Source organism: Schistocerca piceifrons, chromosome 2, assembly GCF_021461385.2.
Source record: "Schistocerca piceifrons isolate TAMUIC-IGC-003096 chromosome 2, iqSchPice1.1, whole genome shotgun sequence".
NCBI classification, from domain to species: domain Eukaryota; kingdom Metazoa; phylum Arthropoda; class Insecta; order Orthoptera; family Acrididae; genus Schistocerca; species Schistocerca piceifrons.
This window is the reverse complement of record NC_060139.1, coordinates 44,821,555-44,849,231: the sequence shown is the minus strand read 5'-3', so window position 1 is coordinate 44,849,231 and position 27,677 is coordinate 44,821,555.

Sequence of the window (27,677 nt, the reverse complement as noted above, 5' to 3'; positions counted from 1 at the left end):
GCGATCGAGGCATTGCGAAGTAAGCGCGGCACAGATAGCCTTGCTGCAGTCTACCAACAAGCTGACACAAGGACGCACACAGACCGAGTGCCGAGCGAAGCCTGGAGAGTGCTGAGTAAGGAGAAGTGAGGCCAGCACGCTAAGTTACGTTGCAATATACTCTGGGAGTAATAACAAAAAGCTACCACCTAGGGTAAAAAACGTCCCCCGGTCGAATATAAATAGTGGAGCGCAGGCAGCAATGGACAGAAGCCATCAGAAGCCATTAGGAAGCAGTTCGGATCTGAGGACGGACGTGGTCCGTGTCCGAATGTTCAAATCTTCTTAGGTGACGATTCTGGAAGTCTGTTCCAGCTCCCAGGAGTCATCCGTTCGCCGCCAGACGTCAACTTCAGCTGTGGGGGTCGGCTCGAGTTCGGTCGGCACCATGGCTGGCTAACTACAGCGAGAACTTCCATCAGGACCAGCCACAGCGCGGTCTTGGTCACAGGCGCCACCGGGGACTGACGCCCGGACCTCACGGCAACCCGGCCCCACGGCGCGTTGTCCGTCCATGATGGGACCTCGCTGACATCGCGACTGACGGCTTCGCAGCCGCAGGCGTCGGCAGCTGACCTCACGGCGACGCGGCTCCGTGAGCAGCGACGAGTTCATGTCAACCACAGGGCATCCTGGCTTCAGCGGAGCACTGGTGGCCTAGTGCGATCAGCGGCGCGCGTTGCGCCCATTGCCAGAGAATCTACACACCAGCAGCCAGGCGGATGAATCCGCAGGGCTGGGAAGCGACGACGAGCGAGAAATTGTAAAGAAAGTTCAATAAATAATTGTAAAACTCCACACCGTCTCAGTCTTTGACGCAGCCACTGTGTCTGGTGCTAACAAATGCTTCAGAGTGGTGGTGGTGGTTAGTGTTTAACGTCCCGTCGACAACGAGGTCATTAGAGACGGAGCGCAAGCTCGGGTTAGGGAAGGATTGGGAAGGAAATCGACCGTGCCCTTTCAAAGGAACCATCCCGGCATTTGCCTGAAACGATTTAGGGAAATCACGGAAAACCTAAATTAGGATGGCTGGAGACGGGATTGAACCGTCGTCCTCCCGAATGCGAGTCCAGTGTGCTAACCACTGCGCCACCTCGCTCGGTTGCTTCAGAGTCGTAACAAGTGGTGCAGAAGTCATAACAAGTGCCTCCTCCGTAAAATTACGATATTCTGTTTCAACCTATGTCAGCAGAGATCGCTGAAGTTACGTACTAGCCAAGCATACATAATATATTTCAGATTAATCGAGAAGAAGACATCCAGAGGGGTTATTCTCAGAGATAGTGGTTGCCACTCGTTTGCCAATCGCTTTCTGTTAATATTTGACTGTTTACGGAAAATGATCCAACTACGCTGTCTTTAGAAATAAACCGTTTTTGCAGCCTTCAGTTGCAAGGTAATTTTTACTCCTTTACCTAGGTTTCGATTCCAGTAATGGAATCTTCTTCAGAACAAAAAATTAAATTATTTTGAGAGCCAAACACTGGCCATGTCACAGATTAAAAATTAAAACAATAATCTGTGACATGGCCAGTGTTTGGCTCTCAAAATAATTTAATTTTTTGTTCTGAAGAAGATTCCATTACTGGAATCGAAACCTAGGTAAACGAGTAAAAATTACCTTGCAACTGAAGGCTGTAAAAACTGTTTATTTCTATACATATACGGTTGCTGACGTGCTGCATTACGTTAAAGATTTGTACGCTGTCTTTCATCAGCGCACAACGCCTTAAGAGCAAATTGGTGGCAAATCTGCAAGTCGTTTCGCTCCAATGCGTTCACAGTTTGACTTCGCAAGCGGGGAATCGTTTATATAGCACTTTGCGGGATGTTGTTAGGGATGTTTGGCCTTCGTAATACTCGGCTAACTGATTTTGAATGCGTCTTTGGAAAGATGAGCTGTAACCAGGCTGTTTGGCTTTCATCAAATTCATGTTGGAAATTTCCTTAGAAGGCAGTGGGTGGTTTATTTTTTGTATACATCAGACATTGGGCTCTCTGTTCGGTGTAGTCATTTCTGGTAATTACACTGGAGTCCAAAACGTAAGAACAAATTTAACTTCTGCAAGATGTCTCTCTGCCAAGTGACATAGCTCGATGGAACATGGATCATACATAGGACAGAAGACTACAATATGGGACTGAAGGTCCTAAATAAATACTCAATGAGACAGATGGAAATAACACTTTTATTCAAAGACAATAATTACAATGAAGTCACAGCGATTCATGGTGTTCCCCCGGAACATTAGGAAAGGCGCGACTTTGTTCTTAAAAGGGTGTGTGACCACAATGTACGGCAGTGCATGTTCTGCAAAGAGCTCCAATGCTGGCCAGGAGAGTGGTACGGAGTTATTGCAATAGGGCGTTCCATTTCTCGACCAGCGTTGTAACTACCGAATGGTCGCTGGTGCACGTGGACGTGCTACAATATTTCCTTCAAGGCATCCCACACGTGCTCGAAGGAATTAAAGTCACGGGAAAGGGCACTCCAGTCCATTCTTTAAATATCCTTTGTTCCAGCCCCGCTCGCTGCTGTCACGCACTGTCATGTATAAAAATGAATTCAGGGCCAAATGCACCCCTGAACAGATGCTCATGGGGAATGAGTACTGTATCACAATAGCATTGACCGGTGAGCGTACCGTGTTCAAAGTTCTGGAGGTCATTACGGTTATGAAACTTCAGGATTCCGCACACCACAACACCGATACCACCAAAACGATCATGTTCGACTATGCTGGATATACCCTCATAGGGCGAGAGGTGGGAACACGAATTCCACCCAAGAACATTGTCAAACATAGTCCACGCGTTGTAGGTGTGGGAGGCATAACGCTGCATGGACGAACTGACCTACCAGTCTTCGATCAATGTACTCACTGGTCAAAATTATAGTGATACTGTACTCTTTACCCATGGGAGTCTTTTCAGGGGCGCATTCGGCCCTGGTTTCATTTTTGTGGATGATAATGTGAGACAGCACTGAACAACGCAGATGAAGGAGCTCTTGGAAAGAAAAGATATTCGGCGAATGGACTGGCGAGACTTAAATCACATCAGGGGCTTGTGGAAAGCGTTGGGCAAACGTACTGGAGCACATTCAAATCGACGAACGACTGTGCAGCAGTCATAGACTACACTGGTGGAGAAATGAATCGCCCTACCACATTAAGTCCTTACCAACCTTGTGGCTGGCATGGGAGTACGTTGCATAGAGCCCACTGCCGTCCGTGGTACCAAACTTTCTGTCAAGAGGTATCACCACTGTGTAATTTTCAAACAATCATTTTTTATTGGCTTAAAAGAGGCTTTGAACCTTCTAAAATGTGAAGGAACTTGCGAGCTCCTCCTCTAAAGCCTCGGATGACCTGAAATTTCGTACCTGCGCCAGCTCGATACACACTGCAGTGTCTGCGTATAGGTATAAACATTTCAGAACAATACTACATTATCCTGCCGTCAGCAACTGTCAGTGGGTGAAAAGACAATTCTTGCGCTTCTAATCTTGATTTTAGTGTGCGGTACGTACTTCTGATTGTTTATTTGTGATCTTAAAGTATACGGGCTTGTCTATCAAGTAATAATGAGTAGTAACGAAATCTACTCGGGAAGAAAACGCACGAAAAGAAGATATAAGGCTGAAAGCAATTAGGTAGGAGTCAGTGACTCTGATAAGAAACTGAAAGAGAGCAACCATTGTTTTGGTGTGAATTACGGATTGAGCTACAGAATTATAAATGTTCTTGCTGTTTTCTCTATTATTTCTCAACACGTGAAATCTAAAATGTGCAATGCTGATATCAAGTTCCAAGAAAGAAATCCTCGAGGCTTAGGCTTCACAATAATTGTTTTTCCAAAGTTAATAGAAGTTGTTATACCAAACAGTAAATATATACGGAACGCATATGAAATCAACCGTTGAATCGTCCTAGCAGTGTGCCTGCTTGAAGTAGAACTAAACGAAATTGTACAGTTTTGTGCATTCATGGAATAACCACGGCCGATGTTTCAATCGTTCTATGATAAACTAGTGGATATGATTTCGTTCACAACAGCAACAGTACGGCAGGCCAGTCCTGGGATAGCACATTAATGGTGAGAATTTTCTAAAAGTAGAATTTCTCATTTTTTAATGTCTATAACACATCTAAAAACTTCAAACGCGTTTTTCTCGGAATATGTTTCAAAACGGCACGCAGCATAACTACAACAATTTTCAATTTTCTTACTTGAACATTTGAACACAAGGGGATTTTCGAATAGTTGATGTAACAGCATTTATTAACAAAAGGGTTTCCTTTTTTGTTGAAAATTTAAAGACTTCATTCAAATACTCGCCAATTACACATCATTTCTAAAATCCCCTAGGTGGCTCACCAGCTACACTCATCTAAATTAAACTGATTTTACTCTTTTTTCCAGATTCACATTAGCACCAGTTACAGTGCGTGCCTCAAATTCAATATGCCTCTGTAAGATTTTGCGACAAAAAAAAAAATATTTTTGTAATATAATTAAATACACTGAAGCGCCAAGGAAACTGGTATAGGTATACGTATTCAAATACAGGGATATGTAAACAGGTCGAATACGGCGCTGCGGTCGGCAACGTCTATATAAGATAACAAGTGTCTAGCCCAGTTATTAGATCTGTTACTGCTGCTACAATGTCGTGTTTTCAAGGTTTAAGTGAGTTTGAAGGTGGTGTTATAGTCAGGGCACGAGCGATCGGACACAGCATCTCCGAGACAGAGATGGAGTGGGGACTTTCCCGTACGACCATTTCAAGAGTGTACCGTGAATATTAGGAATCCGGTAAAACACCAAATCTCCGACGTCTCTGCGGCCGGAAAAATTTTTCTTCAAGAACGGAACCAAAGACGACCGAAGAGAATCGTTTAGCGTGACAGAAGTGCAACCCCTTCCGCAAATTGCTGGAGATTTCAGTGATTGGCCATGAACAAGTATCAACGTGCGAACCGTTCAAGGAAACATCATACGGGCTTTCGCAGCCGAAAACCCAATCGAATATTCTTGATGACTGCACGGCACAAAGCTTTACGCCTCGCCTGGGCCCGTCAACACCGACATTGGACTGTTGATGACTGGAAACTGGTCGGACGAGTCGAGTTTAAAATTTTATCGAGCGGATGGACATGTACGGATATGGAGACAATGTCATGAATTCAGTAGGGGGACTGTTGAAGCTGGTGGAGGCTCTATAATGGTGTGGGGCGTGTGCAGTTGGAGTGATAGGGGAACCCTGTTACTTTTAGTGTCCTGATATGTCTAGATACGACTCTGACGAGGGAACATACCTAAGCATCGTGTCTGATCACCTGCATCCATTCATGTCCACTGTGCATTCCGAGGGACTTGGCAAATTCCAGCAGAACAATGTGACACCGCACAAGTCCAGAATTGCTACAGAGTGGCTCTAGGAACACTCTTCTGAGTTTAAGCACTTCCGCTGGCCACCCAACTCCCCAGATATGAACGTTATTGAGCATATCTGGGATGCCTTGCAACGTGCTATTCAGAAGAGATGTCCACCCCCTGGTACTCTTAAGGGTTTATGGACAGCCATGCAGGTTTCTGGTGTCAGTTCCCTCCAGCACTACTTCAGACACTAATGGAGTCCATGCCAGGTCGTGTTGTGGCACTTCTGCGTGCTCGCGGGAGCCCTACATGATATAAGGCAGGTGTACCAATTTCTTTGGATCTTCATTGTACATGCTCTATAGCTATCTCAAGTATTCTATGTCTATCATCTTCCCTTACGCCAAAAAAATTGGGAGGAAAACGCTTTGTTCAGGCCTTTACAGTTGTGTCACCCCTCAAGAACGATGTCCTGTCTTTTGTATTGTCCTGGCGACCATTATGAGTAGCGTTGACTTCGGCGCAATTACTGTATTTGTATAGATGTATCATTTCTCTTTCTCTCGTGGCGTATTTCTTTCATCATTGACAGTCGTTTCTATGTTTGGTCCACGGTTCACTGCTTGACAATGACAGATTATGCGAAAGTTACTTTTGTAGGTGTGTTTTGCACACCAGTGTGATCAGCACCTACATCAAAAGGATTGCTTTAATGTTGTTAGAAATCGCGGATCTTTCATTTGGTCACAGTGTATGTTTCCTTAAAGCACGAACCAAGAACGTCCACAAGGCCGCTGCTGACGTGCGGTGAGTGGCAGCCACTATGCCAGTACAAGGCGGACTCTGTTGCAGGTCTCTCCTGCGGCAGCTTTTCGCAGAAGCGCCGAGTGCAGCGGTGCTGCGGCGCGCCCGCGGTATCTGCGGCTAATTCACGCGTCCCGCCACTGCACTCCAGCCAGCCGGCTCCATTACCGTTTGGAAGGGCGGCCGCGGTGTCGCCCCGCCAGATAGCGACGCCCTGTCGCCATTACTCAGCCGCGCCCGCCCTGCCGCCTGCTCGCGATCCGCGATAAGCGTAATGAGCCACGCTGCTCGCCGGGCAGCATAGCACGCAGGCGCTGCGCCGCAGTGCCGGTAGCCGGCGACCGTGGAAAACGTGTCCGCACCCGGCTAAACCACGCAGCGGGCCTCTCGATACGTGCTGACTCTGCAGTGAGAGACACGGTTCAGCATTCTTGCCACAGGCACACTACCAGAGTACGCCCTTTAGACTTCGAGATTGCTTGAATGCGTTTAAATGTTGGCTTCGTAAAGAATCGAAAGATGCTATTTCTTCTAAGCTAAGGTGACAACATATGTGATAGCGACATGCTCATACACAGGCAGCGACAGTGTTGCGTGGGCAGTGTAAAAAAGGGCAGTGTATTGCTGGAGCTGTCATCTGTACTCAGGTGATTCACGGGAAAAACGTCTTTGACGTGATTACGACCGCACGAGAGGAATTAACAAACTTTGAACGCAGAATGGTAGTTGGACATAGACGCATTGTAACATCGACGAGACAAATTTTAGCTACAGTGCGACGAGAGGAAATTATGCCTCTAACAGTTATAAACATTATCTTTCCGACATATGAAAAAACAGTGAAATAAACAACGATATATGTTAATTATTTATACAATATTTTATTATGTAATTGGACATATCGTTGTGTATCATACAAAGACAATGATAATTGTAAATTCCTTTTATGATCTGCGTTTGTCTTCCTTTGTTTTTACCTTTTGTTGGTTGGCTTTTGTAGGTTGCGGACGCTAGACGCATATCAAACTGAGGTCTGCTAAGAAACTGTAATTATTTGTTAATTATTACTTGAGAATAGAGCTCATTATTATTATAAATATGTGTCAATAATGATTTGTAACTTTAATTCCTCTCCCAATAAGCACTATCTGTATTAATTACTTCTTTTCGCTGCAAGGAGCGCAACCATTGATGAAAGCGATTTGTATCGCATTTTTATCTGAGTTTCTTACGAAAATATCAAAGGTTTGCTTGATGAAAATTACTCTAAATAGTGCACAATATAAAAGTAAAGTTTAATAAGCATTAATTCAAATATTTATCCTGTTAAAAGGAAATTTCCTCTAACAATAGAAACTCTCTGTCAATTGTCTGCCGCCATCTTAACAATTATCGCAGCGGCAAATTCAAAATACGCAACTCTGCAGACATAAATGCCGAACGTAATAAAAATGTGTAAAAATAAATGTGCACCGGTGGTCTCGAACTAATTTTAATGAAAATAATTCGAATCAGATTGGTTCTCTAAAAACAGTGCTCATAGCACGATCCATCTAACAAACTTTTCTTGCTGATGTATGGAGCCGAAATTAATTACGCACGAGTTGCGAAGAATATTGTTTCAGGTAACATACGTCAGTGTTGTGCGTGGCTGATATTCGGTTGTTTTAATGATCATTTTGCTGAAGATAACTGTTTCCATCATAATCAATAGTTGTATATAATCTGTTGTATGGACTGTGATTTAGTGACAGTTACACAACTTACAGACAACACTTTAACACGACGTTAATTTGGAGTTCTTTAGCAACTTGACGAAATCTTTAGCCGGGAGAAAAAAGTATTTCGTAATTACTCACTGTAATAATATAAGATTATTATTTTCATTTACAAATTAGTTAAATACCAAACCACTGAATAATACAGCGGACAGCATGGAACATTCCATTTCGTAAATCGTTAGGAAATTCAATAGTCCGAGATCCACACGGTCAGAAGTGCTCAGAGAATACAAAATTCCAGGCGTTACCTCTCATCACAGACAACGGAGTGGCCGACGACCTTCACTTACGGACCGAGAGCAGCGGCGTTTGCGTAGAATAGCCAGTTCTAACAGACAAGCAACACTGCGCGTGAAGTAACTGCAGAAATCAATGTGGGACGTACGAGTAACGTACCCGTTAGGCCAGTGCGGAGAAATTTGACGTTAATGCGACTGCCTTCGCTAACAGCACGAAATCGCCCACGGCGACCCTCTGCATCTGGAAAACCTTGGCGCAGTCAGATGAGACCAGATATCAGTTGGTAAGAGCTGATGGAAGCCTTAGAATGTAGCGTAGATCCCACGAAGCCAAGCACCTAGGTTGTCAACGTGACACTGTGCAAGCTGATGATGGCACCATAATGGTGAGGGCTGTGTTTAGAGGGAATGGACAGGGCTCTCTGGTCCAAATGAACCGATGATTGACTGTAAATGGCTATGTTCGGTTGCTTCGAGACCATTTTCAGCCTTCGTGGACTTTATATTCCAAAACAACGACGGAGTTTTTACTGATGACAGTGAGCCGTACCACCGGGCCACAAATGTTCGCGATTTGTTTGAAGAACGTTCTGGACATTTCAAGCGAATGATCTGGCCATCCAGATCGCCCGCCATGAATCTCACCGAACCCTAATGGGACGTGATTGACTGGTCAGTCCGTGCACAAAATATTGCATTGGCCACAGATTGGCAGTAATGGGTGGTTGTAGAGCTAAAACGGATCAGTATTTCTGCAGAGGACTTCCAACGAGAGTTGCTGAGTCCATGCCACGTCGAGTTGCTGCACTACGGCGGGAAAGAATCGACCAGAAATAATGTTAAGACGTATCCCATGACTTTTGTCACTTCAGTATTTGTTATGCAGTGGGAGTATGCGTACGGGGCCGGGTGATTCCTTCCACGCGTCGTGGTAACGATAGAAATTCATTCAGCTTAGTAATGGAAGACACATGAAGAAAAATCGGAAATCATTCAAAACATTTGTGGACTTAGAGAAAGCCTCCGTCAATGTATTGCGGATTGTGGTGTTCACGATCCTGAGGAAAAAGGGGACTAAAAATAAAAACAGACGAATAATCTACAATTTATACAAAACCCGAGAGGAAGTAAGAAAAGTGGAGGAAACTTTGGGAAGAGAAATAATAATGTTGGTGTGGGAGGCGTGTAATGTTCCCAGAAGACATTGAAGGAAGTTTCAGACTTGTTGAAAGAAATGGTCAGCACATGGATTAACGGTAAGCAAATTACAGACGAAGATGACGAAAACTAGTAGACACTGAAGTAATATTTAACATCAGACTTTGGAACAAAACGATAGCGGAAGAAGCGAAACAATTACTCCCTCTAAGAACCGAGGTCATTTAACTGGCATAAGCAACCAAAGTAAGAGGAAAGGGGCTTCAAATAACGAAGTTTTTCACCTTTTTAGGAGTTTAGTGCCGACAACTTAGTTTTCTACCTGCAGTACAAAAAAAATGATATATCGCCTGTCGGACTGTCATCCATGAATACAAATTGCATAAAATAACATAAATATTAAAGCATGTCAAGGTCATTCCATCTGAGGCCTTAGACAGTGACCATCGGCTGTTGGTAGCCACCCTGAGAGAGAAAAAAGATAGGAGGGCAACAGACATACAGGAGAAAAGGTTGAAGACATGGATGCTGAAAGAGGATGAACGGAGGACCCAGTACCAGACACTGATCAGGAACAAGCTTCCAAAGGAAGATCAGAGACCAGTGGAAGAAGAATGGGGAGATTTTAAGAGGGCTCTAGTTGAGGCAGCTGAGACTGTGTGCGGAAGAACTAGCACAAAGAGCAGAAGTAAGGAAACCTCATGGTGGAACAACATATGTAAAGAGGCAGTACTTCGAAAGAACAAAGCCTTCAGAGAATGGTTCCAGACCCGAACAGAGGAAGCTAGGGTAAAATATAAGGGAAGCAAGAAAGCGGCACAGATCATAGTAAGGGCGGAGAAGAAGAAGTGGATGAAAAAATGGACAAGAATGTTAGAAGAGGACAGTGAAGGGAACAAAAAAGTACTTTACACCATAGTAAGTAACAAGAGGAACGATAGAAGCGAGTGCCTGAGGATCATGGATAATAATGGAAGAGTTGTGGAGGAAACGCATGAGCTCAAAAAGATTTGGAAGGAGTACTTTGAAGATCTGTTGAATGCCGTCAAGCGGGTAACTAACAGCGATGGAGAGCCTAAGGCAGCAGACGATTATAATAGTGGTGAAATTGATGATCTAACTTGGAATGAAGTGGAAGAAGCCATAAAGAGGATGAAAGGGGGCAAGGCACCAGGTTGGGACGAAGTAACAGTGGATATGATAGGAGCAGCAGGAGAAGTAGGGACCCAGTGGCTATACAGAGTGCTGAGGGTGGTGTGGAAGGAGAACAGAATTCCTGAGGATTGGAAGAAAGGAATTATAGTCCCGATCTTCAAGAAAGGGGATAAAAGGAGATGTGAGAACTACAGAGTAATCACCTTGCTATGCCACTGTGGAAAAATCTATGAAAAGATCCTGGAGAAGAGGATAAGAAGCAATATTGAAAGTAGACTGCAAGAGGAGCAGTATGGTTTCAGACCGGGAAGATCAACAACGGACCTCATTTAGCGGTAAGGAAACTGCAGGAAAGGCACTATGAGTACGGGAAGGACTTAATCATGGCCTTTTTAGATATTAAGAAGGCGTATGACAGTATCTATAGGGACAAGCTCTGAGATGTGCTGAACGCAAAAGGGATAGATGAAGAGATAACACGAAAAGTCAGAAAAATGTATGAGGGAATTGAGAGTTGTGTGAAAGTGGGGAGGGAACGTACTGCATGGTTCAAGCTGGAAAATGGGCTGCGACACGGAAGTGCACTTTCGCCTTTATTGTTTACTATTGTTATGGATGAAATCCTATAGCAAGTATCAGATGCAATTGGAGATCATAAAATGAAAGCAGTGCTTTTTGCCGATGACCTGATGTTATGGGGAAATTGCGAGAAGGAGGTGCAAGAGCAGTTAGATGTATGGGAGGCAACGGCAGCACAATATGGAATGCATTTCTCTGCAAAGAAAAGTGAAATAACTGTCACAACAAGGAAGAAGAATAGGCCAAATGTGGATATAACTTGTGGAGGGGAAAAACTACAAGTGGTAGAGAACTTCAAGTACCTGGGAAGCATGATTGAAAGTAAGGGGGGAAACGCAATGGAAATAAATGAAAGGTGCAGAAAAGCAGGGCAGTTCTTCAAATGCATTAGGGGGCTTATTTGGAGCAAGGAGGTGCCACAGAAATCCAAGGGAATTATATACCGAACCTACTTTGTCCCCATATTGGCATACGGAAGTGAGACATGGGTAATGCACAAAAGCGACAAAAGTAGAATACAAGCAAGTGAAATGAAGTTCCAGAGGAGCAGGTTGAGTGTAACAAGACGAGACAGATTGCGAAATGTGTATGTGAGGGACAGACTAAAGGAGGAATCAGTACAGGACAGGATAGAAAAATAAAGACTGCAGTGGTATGGACACATGAAGAGAATGGATGAGGGAAGGAGGATGTTTGATCTGCAACTGGAGGGGAAGAGGCCCAGGGGAAGACCAAGAGATAGATGGGTGAAGGGAGTGAAGGAATGTGTGACGAGAAGAGGAGAGAACTGGACGAAGGTGGAAGAGGGGGAATGGTGGAAAGACAGAACACGATGGAGAGGCTTGTGTTCCCGACAGACCCAGCCAGTGGCTGGAAACTGTCCAAGATGATGATGATGATTAAAGCATCAAAAAATGGTTCTGAGCACTATGGGACTTAACATCTGCGGTCATCAGTACCCTAGAACTTAGAACTGTTTAAACCTAACTAACCTAAGGACATCACACACATCCATGCCCGAGGCAAGATTCGAACCTGTGACCGTAGGTGTCGCGCATTTCCAGACTGAAGCGCCTAGAACCGCTCGGCCACAACGGCCGGCTATTAAAGCATCAGTTAATTAAGTAATACATATGTATAGTGTTTCGTTATGATAAATCACTCTAGTACTTCTATGATCTGGGCATGTTGCTAGTTACTATAGGCCAAATAGTAAATGCAATAGTTGTCGTACAGTCGTGAAAGAGAGAGATGGAAACTGGAAATGAGGGTTTGGCGTCATTGGCCAGGAGGCCCCTGGCGGGGCAGGTCCGGCCGCCTTGATACAAGTCTCATTACATTCGACACCACATTGGGCGCCGAATGGGAATGAAATGATGATGAAGACAGCACAACACCCAGTCCCTGAGCGGAGAAAATCCCCGACCCAGCCGGTAATCAAACCCGGCCCGTAGGACGGCAATCCGTCACGCTGACCAATTAGATATCGGGGCGGACAAAGAGAGAGATGATAGAGCGTGATATTGCAGTGCCGGAATCAGGCAACAAAAAATTAACGTTGACAAGAACATGTACTAAACCAGTGACAGCATAAGCAGGGAGAGTATCTATTTGAAAAAACGAATATTGGCTAGCTCCTCAGCCAACAAGATATATCGAGGGCACTTTGCCTGATTAACACTAGAGGCACATCTTAAATGGGCTTATTACGCTAGAGTCGCATAAGTTATGTGTCGGACCTTTTTTGCCTAGGGTAAAGCACCAACTAGACGTGGCATGGACTCAACACATCGCTGGAGGTACTCTGCATAAATATCGAGCCGTGCTACGTCTACAGCTGTCCGTAATTGCAAAAGAGTTGCTGTGCAGGATTTTGTGCACGACCTGACCTCTCCAATATGTCCCATAAATTTCGATGGGATTCAAATTGGGCGATCTGTATAGCCAAATCATTCGCTCGAATTGTCCAAAATGTTCTTCAAACCAATCACGAACAATTAAGTAGCTGAACATAATCGTATTCAATCAATGATCGGTTCAAATGGGCCAGAGAACTCAGTCCGTTCCATGTAAACACAGGTCGTATATTTATGGAGCCACCATCAGCTTGTATGGTATTTTTTGACAACTTGGGTCCATGGCCTCGTGGCGTCTCCACTATACTCGAACCCTACCATCAGCTCTTACCAACTGTCATTAGGACTCATCGGACCAGGCCACGGTTTTCGAGCCGACTATGGTCCAGCCGAAATGGTCAGGAGACCAGGAGAGGCGCTGCAGCCAATGTTGTGCTGTTACCAAAGGCACTCGCGTCAGCCGCTTGCTGCCACAGCCCATTAAAGCCAGCTTTCGCCTCACTGTCCTAAAGAATACATTCGTAAGCCCGACATTCATTTCTGTTGTTATTTCAAGAATTGTTGCTTGTCTTTTAGCACTAACAACTCTGCACAAACTCCGCTGCTCGGTCAATAAGCGAAGGCAATTGGCCACTGCGTTGTCCGTGGTGGGAGGTTGTTGTTGTTGTTGTTGTTGTTGTGCTCTTCAGTCGATATTACTCTATCCTGTGCAAGCCTCTTCATCTCTGGGTAACTACTGCAATCTACATCCTACTGAATCTGCTTACTGTATTCAGCTCTTGGTCTCCCTCTACGATTTTTACCCTCCGTGCTGCCCTCCAATGCTAAATTTGTGATACCCTGATATCTCCTGATATATCAGAATGAATGCTACCAACGGATCCCTCCTTATAGTCAGGCTGTGCCACAAACTTCTTTTCTCCCCAGTTCTATTCAGTACTTTCTCATTAACTAGGTGATCAATCCATTTAATTTTGAGCATTCGTCTGCAGCACCACATTTCGAAAGCTTCTATTCTCTGCTTGTCTAAACTATTTATCGTCCACATATCGTTTCCATAACTGGCTAAGTTCCATACAAAAACTTTCGGAAAAGACTTCCTGACACTTACATCTATACTCGTCGAGCCGGCCGTTGTGGCCGAGCGGTTCTAGGCGCTTCAGTCTGGAACACTGCCGGTGTTACGGTCGCAGGTTCGAATCCTGCCTCGGGCATTGCTGTGTGTGATGTTCTTAGGTTAGTTAGGTTTACGTACTTCTAAGTCTAGGGGACTGATGACCTCAGGTGTTAAGTCCCATGGTGCTTAGAGCCATTTGAATCATTTTATACTCGTCGATAACAAATTTCTCCTCTTCAGAAACGCTTTACTCTCCATTGCCAGTCTACATAATACTTCCTTCTTACTTCGACCATCATCCGTTTTCATCTACCCACAGAGCAGAACGTATCTACTACTTTAAGTTTTTCATTTACTAATCTAATCACCTCAGCATCACCTGATTTATTTAGACTACATTCCAACATCCTCGTTTTGCTTTTTTGTGTTCATCTCATATCCTCCTTTGAAGACATTGTCCACTCTGTTCAGCTGCCCTTCCAAGTCCATTCCTGTGTCTGAGAGGATTACCATGCCATCGGCAAACCTAAAAGATTTTATTTCCTGCTCCAAATTTTTCTTTTGTTTACTTTACTGCTTGTTCAATATACAGATAGAATGATATCACTGATAGGCTATAACCCAGTCTCACATCCTTCTCAACCATTACTCCCCTTTCATGGTCCTCGGCTCTTATAACTGCCATCTGGTTTCTGTACAACTTTTAAATAACCTTTCACTCCCTGCAGTTTACCAGTGTCACCTTTAGAATTTGAAACAGAGTATTCCAGTCAACATTGCCAAAGCTTTCTCTAAGTTTACAAACGCTGTAAACGTAGGATATAAACGTAGGCTATAAACGTAGGTTTGCCTTCCTTTAAGTATCTTCTATCAGCGATCGTAGGGCCAATACTGCCTCGGGTGTTGGTACATTTCTCCGGAATGTAAACTGATCTTCCCCGAGGTGGCTTCTACCAGTCTTTCCATTTTTCTGTAAAGAATTCGAATTATAATTTGCAATCGTTCGGTAATTTTCAGACCTGCTTTCTTTGGAATTGGAATTATTGTATTCATTTTGAAGGCTGCGGGTGTTTCACCTTCCTCATACCTCTCGCTCACCAGATGGAAAGTCTTAAGTCTTTGTGTGCTCTCTCTAATTCTTCACGCAGTATCATATCTCTCATCATTTCTTCATTCACGTCCTCTTCCATTTCCATTAAGTTGCCCTCAAGTACATCTCCATCTTTCCCCTTGTGGTACGTGCTTCTAAATCCTTACATCTGTCCTCTAACTGTTCCTGCTTAGCCATTTTGCACTTCCTGTCAATATCAATTTTTAGACCTTTGTATTCTCTTTCAAAAAATGGTTCAAATGGCTCTGAGCACTATGGGACTTAACATCTATGGTCATCAGTCCCCTAGAACTTAGAACTACTTAAACCTAATTAACCTAAGGACATCACACAACACCCAGTCATCACGAGGCAGAGAAAATCCCTGACCCCGCCGGGAATCGAACCCGGGAACCCGGGCGCGGAAAGCGAGAACGCTACCGCACGACCGCGAGCTGCGGACGTATTCTCTTTCGCTTGCTTCATTTACTGCATTTTTATATTTCCTCCTTTCATGACTAAGTATACTCTCCCGGCGTATTAATATAACAAATTCTTGTCGGGTTTCCAGCCGGATCGAACTTCCATCTTAGCACAATATTTCAGCGGTCCACCTGGCCGCCATCATCAGGTGAGAAAAGCTACGCTGCTCTCGCCGATAAATGACTCCTCCTTTCATCATTTAAATTCAATATCTCTTGTGTTACCTAATGATATCTACTAGCCCTCGACATTTTACCTACTTGATCCTCCGCTGCCTTCATTATTTCATCTCTCAAAGCTACCCATCCTTCTTCTACGGTATTCCTATCCCCTGTCTTTGTCAATCGTTCCCTAATGCTCCCTCTGAAATTCTCTAGAACCTCTGGTTATTTCAGTTTATCCAGCTCCCATCTTCTTAATATCCTACCTTTTTGCAGTTTCTTCAGTTTTACTCTACAGTTCATAACCAATGAATTGTGGTCAGAAGCCGCATCTGGCCCTGGAAATGTCTTACAATTAACAATCTGATTCCACAGTCAACGTCTTGCCATTATATCATCAATCTGAAAGCTTCCGGTGCCTCCAGCTATCTTCCACGGATACACCTTCTTTCATGATTCTTACATCAAGTGTTAGCTATGATTAAATTATGCTTTGTGCAAAATCCTACCAGGCTGCTTCTGCTTACCTTACCTTCCCCAGTCGTATTCATCCTCTATTTTTCCTTGTCTTCATTTTCCTACTTTCGAATTTTAGTCCCCTATAAGTATTAAATTTCGTCTCCCTTAACTACCTGAATAATTTCTTCTATCTCACCATACATTTCTTCAATCTATTCATCATCTGCAGAGTTAGTTGGTATATGAACTTGTAATATTGTGTTGGATATGGGCTTCATGTCTTTCTTGGATACAATGATGCGTTTATTGTGCTATTCATAGTATCTTTCCGCGTTCCTGATTTTTTATTATTTATTAAGCCTACTCCCGCATTACCCCTATTTCATTTTGTATTTATAACTCTGTCTTCATCTGAGCAGAAGTCCTGTTCCTCGAAATGGTTGAAATGGCTGTAAGCACTATCAGACTTAACGTCTGAGGTCATCAGTCCCCTAGAACTTAGAACTACTTAAACCTAACTAACCTAAGGACATCACACACATCCATGCCCGAGGCAGGATCCGAACCTGTGACCGTAGCGGCAGCGCGGTTCCGGACTGAAGCGCCTAGAACAGCTCTGCCACAGCGCGCGGCTTCCTGTACCTCCTGCCGCCGAACTTAAGTAACCCAAGCTACTTCTAACTTTAATCTGTTTCCGTTTTTAAAGTTTCCAAGCTGCCTGACCCATCAAGGTATCTGACATTCCACGCTCCAATCCGTAGAACGACAGTTTTGTTTCTCCTGATAACGACATGTTCCTGAGTAGTTACCCCCCCCCCCCTCCCCCCCCCACACACACACACGGAAATCCGAATAGGAGAATATTTTACCTCCGAAATATTTTACCCAAGGGAATTCGATTACCTTTTAACCACGTACAGGTGCATGCCCTCGGGAAAAATTACGACTATGGTTGCCCCTTGCTTTCAGCCGTTCCCAGTACCAGCAGAGCAAGGCCGTTTTAGGTGTTGTTCCAAGACCAGATCAGTGAGTCGTGCACACTGTTATCCCTGCAGCTACTGAACAGGTTACCGCTCCTCTTCAGAAACCACACACTTGTCTAGTCTCTCAATAGATAACCTTCCATTATGGTTGCAACTACGGAGCGGCTATCTGTATCGCAAAACACGCAAGCCTCCCCACCAATAGCGATGGGAGATGGGGCGAGGTGGTGAAAGGCAATGCCTCTCGGCACACTCTTGACACTTTGGATCTCGGTAAATTGAATTTCCTATCGGTTTCCGAAATGAAATGTCCCATGCGTCTAGCTCCAACTACCATTGCCCGTTCATAGTTTGTTGATTCCCATCATAGGGCCACAATCACGTCGGGAACCTTTTCAAATGAATCATCCGAGTAAAAATAATAGATCCGCAAATGGATTTCCCTTTTATACCTTGTATAAGCTATATTAGCGTCCTGTGTGTACGTGCATTCAGCTGTCGCATGATTTTTGACACGTAAGTTTATTTATTGTCTACAGCCAGAGAAAGCTTAAGAAAAGCGAAAGATTACCGCCAGCGGGCTGTTAGTGCTGTTGTTGATGAAATCTGTGGTGACAAAATAAGATGAAGTGAACAGGGCAGCGCATCCTCAGCTACGTTCGGCAAATCTACGCCCTACTCGATGGAAGAGATGTGGCGTGAACAAAGCTGACGAGGAAGAGACTGGCACGACTGCAGTCTAAAAGTACCAATGGCTATTGAGGCATCTTGCCTTCTCTATGTCTCCAGCAGACGAGAACTTGGTGTTCTCGTGTCGTTCTTATAGGGTGTAACCAAGCGGAACTCCCCTTCAAAGTTTTTCTTCTCCCCTATTGTCATTGTCGTATGGTTTATTCTCTTTCGTTCATGAAGTTCTGTGCAGTCAATCAGGACAGGCGTTACTTACTAGGTATTCTTGATGCCCCTATGTTCATTCTCGAAACAATTTTGGGCAGAAAAACTTCTAGATCGTAATTTTCATAATCGCCGACAAGTCAGTTCCAAGTAAACATAGTTGAAACTAACCGTAGGACTAAGCACAGCGTGACCATTTAACAGGTCAGCAGTCAAGGTTCACTCTGATAAACGTAAACTCATCGCTGTTGGCTTGACGCCGATCCTACTAATAACTGAGAAGGTGCGTTCTCAATTACGCATTGCTTCAGGTTTGGCTTACTGTTAAATTAGTTGAACACAAATTTCTACAAGTTGGTGAATCGTATCTAGGAGGCGCCATGAGAATTAATTGAGAGTGAAACAGCAATACTGTTTACGTTTTTGTAAATATCATAGCAGCCATAGACTCACAGAAAATTCGATTTTCAGAAAGGAGAAACTGAAGGTATCTTTTGAATGGAAAGTCCAAATGTTACCGCAGTTTCTTGTTATTTACCAAGCGAAAGCTTGTAGATGAACACTGTATAGTAAATTATATACACCGAAGAGCCAAAGAAGCTGGTACAAGTGCCTAATATCGTATGGTGCCACCGCGAGCACGCGGAAGTGCCGCAACAGGACCTGGCATAGACTCGACTAACGTGCGAAGTAGTGCTGGGGGTGGGGATTGACACCATGAATCCTACGGGGCTGTCCATAAATCCGTCTGGGGAGTTTGATAGCCGTCGGAAGTGTTTAAAATCAGAAGAGTATCCCTGGAGCCACTGTGTAGCAATTCTAGAAGTGGGGGTGTCGCATTGTCTTGCTGGAAGTGTCCAAGTCCGTCGGAATGTACAATGGACATGAATGGATGCAAGTGATCAGACAGTATGCTTACGTACGTGTCACGTATCAGAGTCATATCCAGACGTATCAGGGATCCCATATGACTTCAACAGCGCGCCCCCCACGCTATTACAGAGACTCCACCACCTTGAACAGCCCTGCTGACATGCAGGGTCCATGGATTCGTGAAGGTGTCTCCATACCCGCACACGTTCATCCGCTCGATACAATTTGAAACGACACTCGTCCGACCAGGCAACATGTTTCCAGTAATCAACATACTAATGTCGGTGTTGACGGGCCTAGGCGAGGCATAAATCTCTGTGTCGTCAGCAAGGGTACACGATGATGCTTGCACGCTGACGCTTGTTGATAGCCCATTATTGAAATCTGCAGCAATTTGCGAACCGGTTGCACTTAGATCACGTTGAACGATACTCTTCAGGATCCTTTTTCGGAGATTTGCTGTTTTACCGGCAACGTCGTCGCTGCCTCGGAGATGCTGTGTCCAATCGCTCTTGCGTCGACAGTAACATCATGTTGAAACTTATTTAAATCTTGATAACCTGCCTTTGTAGCAGTAGTAACCGATCTAACAACTGCGCCAGACACTTGTTCTCTTTTGTAGGCGATGCCTACTGCAGCACCGTATTCTGCCTGTTTTCATATCTCTGTATTTGAATAAGCGTGCGTATACCAGTATCTTTGGCGCTTCAGTGTAAGCTCATAGTAGCTATACCAATGGCCAGGAAGTGCTAGTGAAATGCAGACTTGCAGCGGAATCACAAGTCCGGTGACACACTAAGCCTAGTGAACGCTGAAGTCTAAGTTCCAGTATATCATTCGGATTCTAAGTGCCCGGTGCAAACGAATCAAAATCGAACAGTAGGTCCACCGCAGCGTAGCTCTTCCGACTTGTGAAACAGAAATATAGCATGATGAGGACTGGGTTTTAGCCGGCAAGAATGGCGTTTAACAAGGATCCATAGGTAATGCAGTTAGTGGATAGAGTCTCTGTATATTCTGGGCCACCAGTCGCTGAGTGGTGATGGTGGAAACTCCCTGTGTTTCGAAGCGCGCGCACCTGAAGACGGGCTCCGACGTTAGCAGCGGGCCGCTCACGAAGAAGCGTGGGCAGTGATGCGTTTGAGATTAAACAACGGTGGATACCACAAGAAGCTGTATTGTCGTAGTAAGTAACTAATAACTCACAACCCAAGGCCCAAGGCATGGTAAGTGAAATGCCACCAACTTCAGCGAACCACTTCTGGCCTCGACTCCACCACTTGCAGACTAAGGGTGAGACACCTCATTGAGCCTTCGATTCGTTCGATGCTTTGCGTCCTTTCACAAGGGGCAAATCACTAGTCGTCGGACATGCCAGTAATGGTCTGTTGGTTTGATGTGGCCACCCACTACGTCTTTGAGCAGCACCTACAACCCACGTCCTCAGTTATGTGCTGGATGTGTTCCTATGGTTGCCTTCCCCTATCGTGTTGTACTCTTCAGCTCGCTCTAGTACCATGAAAGTTATTCCGTGATGTCTTAAGAGATGTCCTACCATCCTGTCCGTTCTTCTTAACAGTGTTTTCCATATATGCCTTTCCTCGCCGATTTTCCAGAGAACCTCATCATTCGTTACCCTATCAGACCACCTAACTTTCAACATTTTGCTGTAGCACCACATCTTAAATTGTTCCACGTTTTCCTTTTCTGGTTTTCCCACACTCCATGATTCACTTTCATACAATGCTCTGCTCCATATATACATTATCAGAATTTGCTACCTCAAACTGATACTGATGTATTTCTCTCTCTCAGGAACTCTTGTTTTGCCACTGCTATTCTGTGTTTTGTGTCCTCCTTGCTTCGTCCGTAATGAGTTATTTTGCTCCCTAGGTAGCGGAATTCGTTAACCTCATCTACTTCGTGATCACCATTACTGATCTTAAGTTCCTCGTAATTCTCATTTCTGCTGCTTCTCATTACTTCCATCTTTCTTCGATTTACTAACAATCCATATTCTGTTCTCATTAGACTGTTAATTTCATTCAGTAGATGCTTTAATTCTTTACTTTCACTGAGGATGGCAAAGTCGTCAGCGAATCTGGTCCCTGATTTTCTTTCAGCTCGAATTTTAATCCCACCCTTCAACGTTTCTTTTATTTCCATCATTGCTTCATTGTAGGTTGAACAGCAGGGGCGAAAGGCTACATACCTGTCTTACACCCTTTTTAATACTAGCACTTCGTTGCTGGTCTTCCACTCTTATTTTTCCGTCTTTGGTCTTGTACATACTGTATACTAGCTGGGGTACCCAGCTTCGCTCAGGGAGCTGATATGAGACTGTGTCGTAGTTGGAATAAAGGATAAACTTTAAAGTATAAGAGGTGAAAAAGTTGAAAATATATTCTAACTATTTACAATACTTGTTGAAATGTGAGAGGTAAAAAAGTTTTATTGAAAACATATTTTAACTATTTACAGTAGCTACGTCAACTGACCGTAAGAGAAGCAGGAGTCTTTGAGGTTGATGCCGCAATATTTTAAAGTTTGTCCTTGCTCTTTGTTAACTGTAATACTGTAGGCTAATTTGACTGGATATTGCAGTCTTTTAATTGGAATGGTAGTTCAGTAGAGATCAGTGATATTCTGGGATTAAATAGTGTGTGTCCTTTGTACTTTCCAGTCTTAAGTTCGGCATCGATGATGTTATTCGACAGCTGTTGGACGATAACCCTTCTTGCATTACATAGTTTTGGTGAGTTGAGATTTCTGAGTAGTATGAGAGGAGCTTCAGTCTTAAGTTGAAGGCAGTGCAATGGCATTCCTGGTACTTGCAAAGAGTTTAGAAATTCCGTAGGGAAATTCGCATTTTCTTCGACGTCTACCATCGTGTCGATCGATTTGTATATTCTCTCTTTACTGGGAATTTTCTGTTGAGTGTTAACGTAGATAAAATCGACAGTATTATTTTTAGATGCTAAAACTGCCCTTTCAAATAGCCGGTCGGGATGGGTATAGTTGTGAACTATGTTTGCATAAATTCGGTAGATGAGTTCATTTTCAGTAGTGGCTGTGTTCCAGAAATCACTGCTGAGTTTAATGAGGCCTGTCGTCTGGTCAATAGGATATGCGCCTTTGGCTATTTGTAAAAGTTTTTGAGTACAATATGCTCTGGTTTCGTCTTTCGGTAGTTCAATTCTTATATTTTTGTTTTTGTGGCCTGAGATATGATTTCCTTTTAAGCATGCATTGATCTCGTCTGCTGGTGTTGACTTGGAGATAACTGGAAGTATTTGTCGAAAATCTCCTGAGAATATGAGTAGAGCTTCTTCCATCACTTCAGAGTTTCCTCGCAAGTCTTGTCTGTCCATGGCTTCGAGGAATTTTTTATTTGGCAGTGAACATTCGTCTCAGAAGATAATTTTACCTACTTTTAAAAGCCCATTCCAACCAGATGTTCTTAAGATATTACATATAGGGAATTGTTCTTGGGCTATATTCAACGGTAGTTGTAGGATTGTATGGGCAGTTCGTCCTCCTTCCGTAAGTGAGGCTGCAATTCCGGATGATGCCAGTGCAAGTGCGACATGTTATTTAACACGTATTTCAGCCAGCAGTAGATTAATTAGAAACGTTTTCTCGGTGCCACCTGGGGCCTCCAAGTAAATAATTCAGACAGTGTTGGTGTCATTCCGGTTCATGGAAGATTCGTAATTTTCCTTTTGATTGTCATTGAGGAGTGGTTTCTTGTGAGCAATGTATTGAAGTAGTTCGCTGAAGTTGTAGTTTCTTTCGTTTATAGTTTCGAAATTTAGCACTCTGATAGCATCTTTTCGTGATGCTTGCATCCCAGGTTGTACTAAGGTCTGGTTGTTTATTGTTAAACAGTTATCTTCTAGGAGATTGACTGTTTCACTGAAGACGCCAGCGTTGACTTCGAAGGTCAGGTCAGCATGACCTTGTCGGATTTGGAAGGAAGGAAGGAAGATTGGGTTTTCGTCCGCCAACATAGAGGTCATTAGATACGGAGCAGACACGCGGATTATGTCAAGGTTCAAATGGTTCAAATGGCTCTGAGCTCTATGGAACTTAACATCTCAGGGCATCAGTCTCCTAGAACTTAGAACTACTTAAACGTAACTAACCTAAGGACATAACTCACATCCATGCCAGAGGCAGGATTCGAACCTGCGACCGTAGCGGTCGCGCGGTTCTAGACTGAAGCGCCTAGAACCGCTAGTCCATTGTGTCAAGGATGGGGACGGAAACTGGCCGTGTCCTTTCAAAGGAACCATACCGGCGTTTGCCTGGAGCGATGTAGGGAAATCACGGAAAACCTAAATTTGAACGGTCGGACGGTTTGAACCGTCGTCGTCCCGAATGCGAGTACAGTGTACTAACCACTGCGCCTCCTAGCTCGGATTTGGTACAGTATGTCTATCCTTACAATTTCTTTGAAGGAGTTCCGTAGCTGTTCTGGATTCGATGAGTTGTATGTTGTTAGAATTATGGCGAATAAGTTTCTCTTTTGTTCAGTTGAGGCTGTCAGTGAGGCTTCTGGTGGTGTTAATTCTCAGTGGTTGTCGTTTTCCAGTAGTCCTAAGCTTTGGCATGCTTCTCTGTACGTCTCTCTTAGGTAACCGTCAACAGTTTTGAGATATGTAAATTTGCTGGTCCCCATATTTCGTGTAGAAACATCCGGAGGTGCAAACATTCGGCGTTGTTCGGATATACGATGTGTACTCGGACCAGTGTGTCAGTTTCCATGATCCTGGATGATCTTCTACTGGAAATCCTTGTTTTCGTCGTTGAATGAGACATGGACACATAGTATTCTTTTCGCGAATGGACTCGTTCAGCACAGTTGGTAAAAAGCCATTAATATTGTGTTCTGAGGTGGTTTGGTTGCAATTTTTCTGGCGGTATCTTTTGTGAAGTAAAATTTCTGCCCAATATTCAAATGTACTGCTAGATGTTGCACAGCTGGTTCGCGTTCGTGTATGGGAAAACCGAAAATCCGCCACGCTGCTTCGTTACTGTAGATGTATCCTCCCTTTAGGTACATCAGGATCTCGTCGTTTCTGTTTCGGTGTTCACTGTCTTCGCTATTTGAAATACTGCCTTTGTTCACATTCTTACAGACGTATTTGATGGATTTCACTGAATTGCAGTATTTTGTGTTTATGTGTGTTTGGTACGTTTTGGTAAGTGTTGTGCTATATGGTACGTCCCACAGATTACCTGTTTCTAGTCCATCGTTGCTTCGTATTTTCATATTTGCTGTGAAACCACTGTTTTGGGTGATCATCTTCCGTATTTGGGACAGCCATCAGCTCAGGTCTGTGTGTCGTCCAAGTTGGTTTTGGTATTTTTAGGACATTTTCCATCACTCATACTTGGCGAATTGTGGTTTAATGACCCACATCATGCGTGAATCATGTTTTTCGCTACTACGTCGTACAGTTCCACACCTTCTTGTGGATTGGGAAATTCAGCTTAGATGATTTTGTCGATATCCGTGTAATGAATTCTGTAGCGTAGCCATCTGTGATACTGTGAGTGAGGCTGTCCTTTTTGCCATTCGATTATGTACATGCAGCATCTAACGGTTCCAAAGTTGTGATATTTTGTGATGACTTCAATATATCTTATTTGTTTTTGTCAGAAAATTCGGGAAACAGCATGCATGGGGGCGTATCTGTATTCCAGTTGCTCTTTGATTTCTGGACACGACGAGTTGCATGCGAATGTTTTGAAGAGGTCAGGTCGTACGTATATTCTTTAGTAGGTCATGGCATCTTGAGTGTATTCATGTTTGTGTCTCGGACCACCTATGAATGTTGAGGGTAAGATTACCATGGTTCCAATGTCGTCAATGTTTCCATCATTTATGACTGCGTCTCGTAGGTGGATGTGTTCTTCCACGCACATTTTCTTCTGGTTCTGGTTCTGAGTGTGGTGTCACCGCCAGACACCACACTTGCTAGGTGATAGCTTAAATCGGCCGCGGTCCATTTAGTACATGTCGGACCCGAGTGTCGCCAAGGTGTGATCGCAGACCGAGCGCCACCACAAGGCAGGTCTCGAGATACGGAAGAGCACTCGCCCCAGTTGTACGACGACTTTGCTAGCGACTACACTGACGAAGCCTTTCTCTCATTTGCCGAGAGACAGTTAGAATAGCCTTCAGCTAAGTCAATGGCTACGACCTAGCAAGGCGCCATTAATCATTTTAAGATAGAGTCTCACTTGTATCATCAAGGAATGCTGTATTCACATGAAGGATTAAAAGTTAAGTATTAAAGCAGCTACGTACTTTTCTTGCTACCATTCATTACGTATCCTGTTTCAGACCTCTATCTAGCCTACGTGAGATTACGCGTGCCTTTCGGCTACTTCAGTGTGGCGTAGCTGTCTTGTTACGCCACAACACTGACCACTATAGGACTTAACATCTGAGGTCATCAGTCTCCTAGAACATAGAACTACTTAAACCTAACTAGCCTAAGGACATCACACACATCCATGCCCCAGTCCCCTAGAACTTAGAACTACTTAAACCTAACTAACCTAAGGACATCACACACATCCATGCCCGAAGCAGGATTCGAACCTGCGACCGTAGTGGTCGCGCGGTTCCAGGCTGTAGCGCCTAGAACTGCTCAGCCACCCCGGACGGATATTTTCTTCTGTTTCAGTCTTATGTAAACCATCCGTTTCGCTTTTGCGTACATATCTACCAGGAATTGCTGGAATAAACGGCGAATGTTGAGAATGTGATTCTACGTTTCGTTGTCTCTGATCATTAAGCGGTAAGCATAGAACTCCTTTTGAGTGTTTTGTTTGTAACAGAACTTCTTGCTAGTAACAGTTTTGTTTGTTACTACGCCTGTTTCAGGTTCTAATTCTTTCACATTAAAATGATATCCGTCCTGTCCGTGTAGGAATGTTCATGGAGACTGGAGGGCATCAAATGAACGGTGCTTCTTTGCAACGCGTTGTAGTCCTTCTCTTCTCGTTGTACAATTATGTCACTGGTTGTGTTATGTCACTGGTTGTGGCGATTTCGCCTGAGGTGCATTAAATCGACATTCGTATTCTCCATGTCGTCTTTTGTCTGCTCAAATTATGTAAGTCATCAGAAATAATTCGGTCTAGTGCTGTTTTGATTATGTGAACCTGTTGATTGTATTCGTGTAAGATTCTCTGTACAGCTCGGCCTACTTCTCGTCTCAATCCACTGCTATTTGTGCATCGTTGATCGGTTTCTTTTTCTTCACTTCGTATGAGATTTACTCGCAGAAATTTATGGTCTTCAGTGAGTAGTGGTAGTAATGTCCCATGTTGTGATACTTTTGTCATTGGATGGAAAACAGAAACATAATCGATCTCATCTCTGTTAGCATTGATCGAAGTGAAACAAAAAAGTCATCTGGAAACAGGCGCTATACGCTTTTATATCTTGGAGGAAGTGTCTTGATTTTACAGTTTCCCCGGTCATGTAACATAGAAATTCCGTCGGAGGTGCTTCCAGTGGAAGTATTCGAATTACTCCACTCAGAACCCTGGCGTTCCTCTACCGAAATTGTCAGATGATATACATTTTTCCGTTTATGACGTGTTTGTTATATTCCTTGATCGCGTCGTAGTGTAATACTTAATTTCTTAGTTGCACTGTTTACTTGTTGTCGTCCGCGCTTCTCGTGGGAAATATTTTCATGGCTACCTTGAGTTCGCAAGCTTTTATTGGAAATTGTGACTCAGTTCTTGATTCCTGAATCCGTTCATTTAGCTGCACTTCGGTTGCTCTGCTTCTCACGGTGCTCATTCTCGATCGTTGGGAACTTCAACGCTCTTCGCGTTCTTCGTCAGTTTCGTTGTTAATTTTGTTTTCGCCATTTTGCTTCAGACTGGCAAGATCTCCTCTTCTTTTACGCTTGGGCATTGCCTAACTCATAAAACAGATCAACTTATTATTAAAAAATACACTTAGTACACTTGACACACTTTTCACCCCTTATTTTCGATTTATATTCAGTCATTGTGTCTGTTTGACTATTCACAATTCACCGTTTGTTTTTATTCACTCGCTGCACTACATTCTTGATTCCTCCCTTCGTCACTGGTAAGAAACCAACGTTCAAACCCACGACCAATGGTTAGCCCCAGTAGTGGCAATTCCAGAAAATACCAAAGAGACTACAGATGGTCCATACTGTTCCAGAACATTCCACAACATTCGAGAGTGTTCTGGAATGCTCCACAATGATGTGGATGCTAACGACTACGCAACCTCGCTCGGTTGCAGTTGCTGATATTGACGTATGCTTATGTGACCTAAAATCCTTGTCTTCTTTCCATTTCAATTCACTGACCCCCACTACGCCTAGATTGATCCTTACGAGTCCTCATTTAATATTTTCTAGTTTCTTTACCACATTCAAACTTCTGACGTTCCACACCCCATCTTGTAGGATGTACTGCTTTACTTGGTTATTCAGTCATTTTCTGCTGGTCATATCCCCCTTGGCAGTCCCCTCCGGGAGATCCGAATGGGGGACTAGTCCGTAATCTTTTGCGAATGGAGAAATCATCATGAAACTTTTCCAATTACATGTTCCGTG